At 41.9% G+C, this 10601-nt stretch overlaps 2 long non-coding RNA genes across 2 annotated transcripts; one reads left to right on the top strand and one right to left on the bottom strand.

Moving 5' to 3' along the window:
* Nucleotides 1-3842: 3842 nt before the first annotated feature.
* Nucleotides 3843-10314, bottom strand: LOC107598322 (uncharacterized). The gene is made up of 4 exons (XR_001610546.1): nt 10297-10314; nt 9746-9747; nt 9202-9209; nt 3843-3910 (listed from the first exon to the last, which is right to left on the bottom strand). It is a non-coding gene; the product is annotated as an uncharacterized lncRNA (long non-coding RNA).
* Nucleotides 4405-4688, top strand: LOC107598323 (uncharacterized). Its single transcript, XR_001610547.1, has 2 exons — nt 4405-4584; nt 4622-4688. It is a non-coding gene; the product is annotated as an uncharacterized lncRNA (long non-coding RNA).
* Nucleotides 10315-10601: the final 287 nt, after the last annotated feature.

The following is a 10601-nucleotide window of genomic DNA, read 5'->3' as shown; positions in this document are numbered from 1 at the left end:
TTTCAGACATTTTATAGACCAGTATTATTTATGCATATATAAAATAAAATACACAAAATAAGGGAAATTGCTTTTATTCTAACCAGCTAGCCATTTTGCAAAAGTTTGTTTAAAACAGGGGTTCTGCTATACCACATTACAGAGAAAATAAAGGGTGAGTAGCTCTGTCCCACTTATTTTGTGTACTCTAAAATGAGGATGTTTTCCTGCATTTAATTAAAAAAGCTGCAAGAATAACATTTACCTGAGGGTAATAAACATGCCTGACATTTACAAAATGTTTTTAGGCATTTATGAAATGTTACACCATTACAAATTACCAATAACCACTGTTTCAAACTAAAATAATTGAAAATATTTCAATATGAGGATAAAACCATTGCCAAACCACTTTGTGCTTCAATTATTACTACAGTGAATATGACAAATTATCATGTAGAAAAGTATGAAGCCATGCACACAATCTGGAGCCTGGAAGTCTGCCAGCGCAAAATTTTTAAACCATATGCCGATTGCCATAATTTTGCTTAATAGTCATAACATAAAAGATAAAAGCACTGATCATGCAACTGTTACAGCAAACCAAATGGTTTTAACCAGCACTGTAGATACGTCTGGAAAGTAAATAAGGTACTGATTACACTTCCCGCACAAGAGAAGACGTGGGAGGCTGTGGGAGGGAAACAGGAAGGCAGGGCATGAAGGGTAATTAGGTTAAACTCAGAGCAGCTCTGCTTGGTTTACAAAGCCATTCTGACAGAAAAGCACCATTCACTATGAGATTAAATTTGTTGCATGGGGCCTGGCTACAATACTATACAGATCCATCCCAACACACAGGAGCAGGAAAGCAATCTGTTCATTCTCAGCATGTATATTATTACATCGTGCCTGGAACCATTTTGCCGGGGATCGGCATTTATTAGCACAATGAAACACAGATCTAGTGCAGAGCATCCTACATGTGTCCTGAGCTGCAGGTGCGGTGCTATATTACACAAACACTGTAAAATACATGTAATGCCACAGAGCTGGATGAAAAGGCATCCTCAAAGGTTCACCATGATCTATCATGGAAGCAAGCAATATTTTTTTCACAGATTCTGAAAACTAGTTTTCATGTGAAAATGGTCTATGTTTCTACTGTGCAAACAGTCACATTTTATTAAAATCCCATCTTGCCAGCAGTTAATTACACCTTTTTAAAAAATGGTGCTATCACACCATTTTGTTAAGTTTTCATAGTGGTGATTAAACAATGTATTAAGGCTCTTAAGCAAAGTTTAAAAAGTAAAAGCAATTCATGAAACAGCAGAAATGTTAAAGGAAACATGGAAAAAAAAAAAAGTTGCATTACCATTTACAGTATAAACATTTAACTTTTCATTACATGTAATTTTATTGTAAAATACTTTTATTTTTGAAGTTTTCCTATTGCCGTTTTAATTTTACTTAAAGTAGTTATTTTGTTGTGTTTTTGTCCATTTTATTTTTTTAATGTTATAGTTTTCATTCATTTTTATTTCAGTTTTAGAAATGTTCCTGTTTTCTATGGTTTTTGTTTTGTTTTAGATAACTATAATGACATTGTCAAATAGATATTAACATAATATCGCTAAATTAAACCTAACTAAAAAAGTGGTAAAATATAAACAGTAGGCATTCAATAATAACAGAAACATTGTCACATTATTATTTTTTTTAAACTGTGAATTTAACAGGATTTTTGTACGTGCATTATTTACTTTTTATACTTACACATTTGACTATGTCACAGAGCTAAGTCTAAGTCACTATGGGTGACTATGGATATCATAAATATCTGATTATTTCTAATTGGACAGAAATGTATCTCTCGAACTGCGTCCTCTAGAGGTCGCTATGGTGGACGCCTTTAGCGTGACCGGTGTCTGAAGCATACATCTAAACATGACAATAACATTGGCCGGCGACAGCCTATGACAGGGTTCCTCAAATCTTGCCCTGGAGGGCCAATGTGCTGCAGAGTTTAGCTCCAACCCTGATCAAACTCACCTACCTGTGATTTTCTAATGATCCTGAAGACATTGATTAGCATGCTCAGGTGTGTTTGATTAGGGTTAGAGCTAAACTCTGCAGGAAAGTGGATCTCGTGGGCCAGATTTGATGATCCCTGGCCTATGACGTCATTACCCGGCGCAATCACAGTATAAAAGGGCGCCGGGAGAACACGTCATCATCTTCTTCGTCTTCACTGAACATTTGTTTAGCGATAAGCTAAGCACGACTAGGAGTGCATGTTTTCTCGCCAGAAGCTTTGCTCTGATACCCACAGTTTCACAACGGCTCGCGTGTTGTGTGTGTGTGTGTGTGTGTGGTGAAGAGCAAGTGCGTTCAGCTTTCGAGGGAGTTAAATGCGCTCTGCATTCATTGCTTATTTCTTGTGAGAGATAAGTATGAATTGAATGCGCTCGACTCACGAGGAGACGGCTTGTGCTCATCGTGATGCATTCGCGGACTGATGCATTCGCGGGACTACTAAGGGGGAGGTGAGTACTTCACCATTTACCCGAGTTTGTATAGCATTTGCATGAGTGTGTTTGCCTTTTGTGGGAATAGCGACACATTCGCGGCAGCGGTTTCCGTTCTCGCTTGATTTCCGAGGTAATCTAGCACGTGGGCGGAGTGTGTTTAGCTCCCGCGGAAACTGAATGCATGCTGCTGTTGCGGTGAGAATTGTCTGCTCATTGCCTGCGATTCGCGGTTGATGGGCAGAACATGGAAAGCATCTGACGGGAAAATGTTCCCTATCAGTGATTCCTTCTGGTTAAATAGGTATTGTATACTGTGGATATATGTCTGCAGTTGTTGGACAGATGATTTATATCATGTCCTTATCAGATAACCACATTATACTGCACTCCGGGAGCCCATTTCTGAAACCTTTACTTTCATTCAGGGTTGTATGACTCTCTGTGCTCAAGTGTTGGCTTGTGAGCCTCCTTGATGCTTGGCCCTGAACTGAGATGGTGCTACTGTACCCACAGTTGGGTGTGGTAGAATATCATGCCCTCTGGGGCTAGAGGTGAGACTTGAGGGAGGTGATCCAGATGAGGCGTTCCCAACGCCTTCGTCCGGACCAGAGTAAACCTTGAAACATCTACTCACCTCCCTCTGAGGGTATTAACATCTGCTCTCATCCTCCTCCCCTTAATTCCCCGAAAACCACCCCCCTGAGCGAGTTTAGGAAGGAGCCTCCTGCGCTTGCATTGCAGTCTCTCATGCTGTACCTATGATGTTTTGGTTAGTTTCTATGTCTCATAGAACTACCTACTGAGGGTACGGACCTAAGCGCTCTTCAGACTTCGTCTTCAGATTATATCTGTGAACTTGAGTCATGCGTGGGAGCCGTGGTTGGTGGGTACGATCCTTTTAATTTACTGTATTGCTAGTTTTATGTGAGCTAGTGTTATGTGAATTCACTAACTAGCTTTTCTCCGCAGCGCTACTTGGACCTGTCTTCCTGTGTTTCTGACTTTGTTTTAGGGTTAGGACCTCTGCAAGCACCTCCCCTGCTGAAGTCAGAACCTCTTGCTGTTGATCGATTGTGGTGATGGTGGCTCACCCGTCGGTACTGGATCCAGGCTGGATGATAGCCCTTCATCTTTGGCTTCATGCTTACTGGACCACGCAGCCAAGTTGCTGGGCCTCTGCGTGAGCCTCCTCAGCCAATCAGGTCCGCAGTATAACACTGCAACCTCAAAACCCGTGGGTCCTTGTTACGACCCTTTAAGATGGTCTAAGGGTAAAAGGAGTAACATTAAACCTGTGGCAAATCTGTAAACTTGATGGAGGCAGCCAAGAGACAATGCAGGGACACAAACTGTCAACGAAAGTGATTTAATATACAAGGTGAAAAGAATCCATATAACTACAAAATATAAATCATTAAAGAGACAACCCATATGTACAAATATTTACAACTCAGGAAAAAGGGAAACAAATACAAATCAACCCAAGAGAAAGGGGATGCTAGTGACGCCAAAAGAAAGAAAGAAACACAACAAAACCACTTCTACCTTATTTTAAACCTCTAACCTAACTAAAGATAAGAAAGAAAAGAAAAGAAACAAATCTTCAGTGCCAAGCGCCATATACTTCCCTACTCTCAACTAATAACAATGAAACTTATAGGGGGTGGCGTTCACCTCTTACCTATGGTGTCTAAACAGATAAAGTTACCTAAATGTTGCACAATGGAAGTCGCACGACATCTTCCCTATCCACCTTCCTCTTGAGTAAACGTCATAGAGCATAAGCTCATCAAAGCTCAAAGAGCAACGCCATCCGAGTCACAAAGTAACAAAATAACCAAACGAAATGGCAAATCAAAAAAGTAATAAGACAGCAAAAATCAGGGCGCAAAAGAGGTCTCCATTCACGTCTCTCCATGTCCTTTTATCTGGACAGCGGATAGGTCGGCGTCAAGTTGCTTAATGATGACTGACAGCGTCATGAGCCAATCAGCAGTCAAGGAAGGCAGCCTAAGAGATCGATAGAGAAAGGGGAGAGAGAGAGAGCGAGAGAGAGGGAGGGAGAGAGAGAGTGAGAGAGGGAGAGAGAGAGAGAGAGAGCGCGCAAGAACACAGGCACTCCCATAAGGACATATATGGACGTAACACTCCCACCCTTAAGAACAAACTCGTTTGAAAAAAAACAAACAAAAAAACAACAACTACAACACATACCAACTATACTCTCGAAAGAGCATCAGCTAAGTCATTCTCCGAACCCTTCTTATGTCTGATTTCTAAATTGTAGTTCTGGACAATAAGAGCCCAATGCATTAAACGCTGATTGTGGTTGTACATTCGAGTTAAAAACACTTAGATGATTGTGATCTGTATATACCACAATCGGAAGACTACTGGAACCAAGGTAGACCTCAAAGTGTTGTACTGCGAGCAATAAAGCAAGAGCTTCTTTTCAATAGTTGAATAATTCAGCTCATGTTTGTTAAACTTACGAGAGTAATAACTAATAGGATGTTCTATCCCATTCTCATCCTCTTGAATAAGAACAGCACCAGCACCCACGGCGCTTGCATCAACCTCCAGCTTAAAATTTCGAGTACAATCAGGTGCCATTAAAACGGGTGCATTACACATCAAAGTTTTAACTAAATCAAAAGCATGTTGGCTCTCAGCAGACCACTCATAAGATTTAGACGGGCTAAGTAGTGACGTAAGAGGGCTCACGACCGTCGAGAAATTCTTACAGAAGCTACGATAATAGCCTGCCATACCCAGGAACCTCCGCAACTCTCTACGGGTAGTAGGAACCGGAAATTCCGTTATGGCTGTGACCTTGGCCTCTACCGGTCGTACTTGGCCTTGACCAACCTCCTTACCGAGGTACGTGACAGTTGCTTTGCCAAATTCACATTTTGCTAGGTTAAGTGTTAAATTTGCTTTAACAAGTCGTTCAAACACTGTTCTCAACAGGCAAATGTGTTCGGTCCAACTCAACGAATACAACACCAGATCATCAAGATACGCGTTGCAATTTGGTACATCATGTAAAACGATATTAACGAGGCGCTGGAAAGTTGCTGGGGCATTTCTAAGCCCAAAACCAATCGCCGTATACTGGAGGAAGTTATCTGGGGTTACAAAGGCTGAAATCTCCGAAGCTTGTGAGGTGAGTGGAACTTGCCATTATCCTTTCAGCATATCAAGCTTTGTAACAAAACATGCAGAACCGATGTTATCTATACAATCCTCCATTCGAGGTAACGGGTAACTGTCTGGCACAGTCACAGCATTTACCTTACGGTAATCTGTGCAGAATCTGAATGTGCCATCGGGTTTGGGAACAAGTAGGCACAAAGAAGTCCAAGGACTGCAGCTGGACTTTGTTAAATCATGTTCCAACAAATACTCTACCTCTTGACGCATAACAGATCTTTTCATTGAGTTTACGCGGTAAGCATGTTGCTTAATAGGACGAGCTCCGTTCACATTAATATCGTGTTTCAGGACATTTGTTTGTGTAGGAACATCACCAAACAGACATTTAGAACCAGAAAGTAATTTTTCAATGTCTATTCTCTGATCCACGGTCAAATGATTAAAGATATGAGGGAAGATCTTCTAAAATCTCTGAATTTGCTAACCTTGCACACTGCTGAAAAGTATGATGAAGCACCACACCATCTGTGTCCACACCCAAGGTAACAGTAGATGGCGTCAGATCCATGGCTAGCGCAACAGAAGAGACAACGGGCCCTGCAGTCTGTTCCACAGCACCGGCCGTTGGCGTTGACGACTCTCTGGTATGATAAGCTTTTAACATGTTTAGATGACAAACACAGGTTTTTCGTTTTCGATCAGGTGTGTACAACATATAATCAGTTTCACTCATTCTCTTTTTCACAACATAGGGACCAAAGAAACGAGCAGACAAAGATGATCCTGGGACAGGTAACAACACAAGCACTTCGTCACCAGGTTGAAATGATCGCGCTACCGCTTGCTTATCATATTTACTCTTCATGTCTTTCTGAGCATTGGCAACAGATTCTCTAGCCAGCGACCAAGCAGTATGTAGACGATCTCGAAACTGGCTCACATAATCCAGTACACTAGTGTTTGAATTCGAATTGGGTGCTAAAATCCGTTCTTTGAGAACCTTCAGTGGACCTCTAACTTGGTGTCCAAACACAAGTTCGGCTGGGCTAAAACCAAGGGATTCTTGAACGGTTTCTCTGACAGCAAATAAAACTAAGGGAACCCCCTCATCCCATTCTTTAGCAGTGTCGTGGCAATATTTCCTAAGCATTGACTTAAGGGTTTGGTGAAAGCGCTCAAGTGCGCCCTGACTCTGCGGGTGGTACGCACTTGAGACTCGGTGAGAAATTGCCAATGATTCAAGTACTTGTTTAAAAAGTTTCGATAAATTCGTACCTTGATCAGTTTGCACTATTTTTGGGAGTCCAAACGTGGAGAAGAACTTCACCAATGCTTTGCTGACAACAGGCGCAGTGATTTTTCTTAACGGAATCGCCTCTGGAAATCTGGTGGCCACACACATAACAGTTAATAAAAACTGGTTACCAGACTTAGTCTTAGGTAACGGACCAACACAGTCTACCATCACATGTTCGAACGGATCTCCAATCGCAGGTATAGGAGACAAAGGAGCGGGTGGAATTCTCTGGTTTGGTTTCCCAACAATCTGACAGGTATGACAAGTACGGCAATAATGAGTAACATTTGTTTATAATCCTGGCCAAAAGAAATGACTCAAAATCCTATTATACGTCTTTGTAACTCCTAAATGACCAGCAAGCTGGTGATCATGAGCTAAGCACAAGACATGTTGACGATAGGAAAACGGGACAACAATTTGATAAACAACATTCCAATCTAAATTCTTGTCAACATGAGAACACCACTTTCTCATCAGTAAGTCATTATCAATAAAGTAAGCAACTTTATTATCCGTAGCCACATCAAGGGAAATGGCAGAATTAAAAGAATTCACAAGAGTTTTATCCTCTTTCTGCGCAGCAATAATTCTCTCACGTGACACTGGTAATTTGAGTATATCTGCATCAGACACAATTACATCTTTGTTTTCTGTCTTTGAATGGTTTTCCTTTTCAAGACTCATATCCAATGATGTGTCACCCGACAACAGTGGAAACATGAATGAATTAGACAGATCAACTACATCAGCTACTCTGCGCGACTGAGCGTGCGTAACGGCGCAAGCTGGAAAAACATCACGGTAAGTTTCAGACAGTACCTCTAACTCACAATACGCATCTGGTTCATCAACAACTTCAATAACAGGCATTACCTTTCCACCTGCCAGGTCATTTCTAAGAATAACATCAACACCTTTCACAGGAAGTGAAGGACTCACAGCAGCTCTCACAAAGCCAGTACACAGCTCGCTCTGTAAGTGCACACGATGGAGCGGAAATCTCATGCAACCCATCTCAATGCCTTGCACGATCACACTAGTGCCACAAAAGGTCTTGTCCGACAGCTGTAATTTACCTGCCAAAATAAAGGATTGCATGGCGCCAGTGTCCCTGAGTATTCTTACTTCTTCCTGGTCCTCCCTTTTCCCAGACAGAGATATTAACCCTTTTGACACAAAGGGCCGATAACTCTCATCAATTCTTTCTGCAGGATGCACAGCGACCGCAGACCTTAAAGCTTTCACCAACCCCACGCTCTTTGGTGTGGCTGTTGCTTGCGCTTCAAAGCCAAACAATCAGCAATCACATGCCCTTTCTTGTGACAGTAAAAACATTCACGCTCCTCTTTATTATGAGGTGGGCTAAATCTTGAACGTGAAGTTTGAGATTGAGAACTGTCAAACTAACTTTTCAGGACGTGCAGAGGAAAATACATTCTTGTGAGTTAAAACAAACTCATCTGCGAGTACAGCTGCATGTGATAACTTGTCAGACAGCTGTAATTTACCTGCCAAAATAAAGGATTGCATGGCGCCAGTGTCCCTGAGTATTCTTACTTCTTCCTGGTCCTCCCTTTTCCCAGACAGAGATATTAACCCTTTGACACAAAAGGGCCGATAACTCTCATCAATTCTTTCTGCAGGATGCACAGCGACCGCAGACCTTAAAGCTTTCACCAACCCCACGCTCTTTGGTTGTGGCTGTTGCTTGCGCTTCAAAGCCAAACAATCAGCAATCACATGCCCTTTCTTGTGACAGTAAAAACATTCACGCTCCTCTTTATTATGAGGTGGGCTAAATCTTGAACGTGAAGTTTGAGATTGAGAACTGTCAAACTAACTTTTCAGGACGTGCAGAGGAAAATACATTCTTGTGAGTTAAAACAAACTCATCTGCGAGTACAGCTGCATGTGATAAAGTAGTTACCTTCTGTTCATTAAGGTATACTACTACACATTCAGATAAACATCCCTTAAACTCCTCCAGTAACATCAAGTCTCTTAAAGAGTCAAAATCACTCGCTTTACTGGCAGTGCACCATTTATCAAACAACACTCCCTTCTCTCTAGCAAACTCCACAAATGTTTGTGTAGGACTCTTTTTGTGTTTCCTAAAACGTTGTCTATAAGCCTCTGGAACCAAATCATATGCTCGCAGGATAGCAGACTTCACAGACTCATATTTCAGACTCTCTTCTAGCGATAACGTAGAACAAACTTCTTGCGCTTTACCAAATAATCTACATTGCAAAAGCAAAGACCAGACCTCGTTAGGCCAACGAAGAGAAGTTGCGATGCGTTCAAACGCACTGAAGTAAGTATCCACTTCTGTTTCTCTAAATTGAGGAACGAGTGCAATGTGTCTACTCACGTCAAAAGCCTCTGGGGCTAAACCAACCCGCGGAGAAGGAGAAGAGGCGTGAGCGGTGTCCGGCTGTACAGCTGAGCCAGTAGCAACTTTTGATGCACTTAGCTCAAGCTGCCTCAGCTTCACCTGCTTGTCTGCCTCGATTTCCAGCTTACGTACTTCCAATTGCAAATTCAGTTCAGCTTGGCGCGCCTGGGCTCTCTCGTGCGCTTCATAATGCAAACGGGCCAGGCGGACCTTCAGTCATGTGCCTTCCCGTGAATCAACAGAACTGGGTGAAAACGGCTCAAACGGTGGTAAGCTGGCCTTGACTTCGGCCTCCGCCTCCGCGTCAGCATCAGCTCTGCCACTCCGCTTGTCCTCCTCCCCAGAACTGAATTGCGCCAGAGCCACGCCATCCATATCAACAACTCCGCCCGTTTCACCACCCCCAACGTTTGACGTAGGCCATACCTGCAACTCACTCAACCGCAAGATCAGTATTCGTTTTATCTCTCTTTTAAGAGACTGTTTACCTACAACAACCTGAAAATGGTCTGTGATCTGCAATAAATCCTGCTTCCTACACAAATTAATCTGCTCTATAGATGGACTGGTAATAAAATCTTGCAAGTTAAACACTTCCATAATAAATAACCAACCAATAAGAATAACACTAGTACACCGCATGAGTAAGTCCTATACTGTCACAATACCCCAAACAATGCAATGTCCATTCTTTGCAACCAACACATCTACAAAATTACCACAATTACCATAATTTTGGGGATTAATTGATCCCGGACGAGCCCCCATTAGATGTTACGACCCTTTATGATGGTCTAGGGGTAAAAGGAGTAACATTAAATCTGTGGCAAATCTGTAAACTTGATGGAGGCAGCCAAGAGACAATGCAGGGACACAAACTGTCAACGAAAGTGATTTAATATACAAGGTGAAAAGAATCCATATACAGTAACTACAAAATATAAATCATTAAAGAGACAACCCATATGTACAAATATTTACAACTCAGGAAAAAGGGAAACAAATACAAATCAACCCAAGAGAAAGGGGACGCTAGTGACGCCAAAAGAAAGAAAGAAACACAACAAAACCACTTCTACCTTATTTTAAACCTCTAACCTAACTAAAGATAAGAAAGAAAAGAAAAGAAACAAATCTTCAGTGCCAAGCGCCATATACGTCCCTACTCTCAACTAATAACAATGAAACTTACAGGGGGTGGCGTTCACCTCTTACCTATGGTGTCTAAACAGATAAA

Source organism: Sinocyclocheilus grahami, unplaced genomic scaffold, assembly GCF_001515645.1.
Source record: "Sinocyclocheilus grahami isolate Dianchi unplaced genomic scaffold, SAMN03320097.WGS_v1.1 scaffold250.1, whole genome shotgun sequence".
Classification (NCBI taxonomy): Eukaryota; Metazoa; Chordata; class Actinopteri; order Cypriniformes; family Cyprinidae; genus Sinocyclocheilus; species Sinocyclocheilus grahami.
This window is presented reverse-complemented; position numbering and strand designations above follow the sequence as displayed.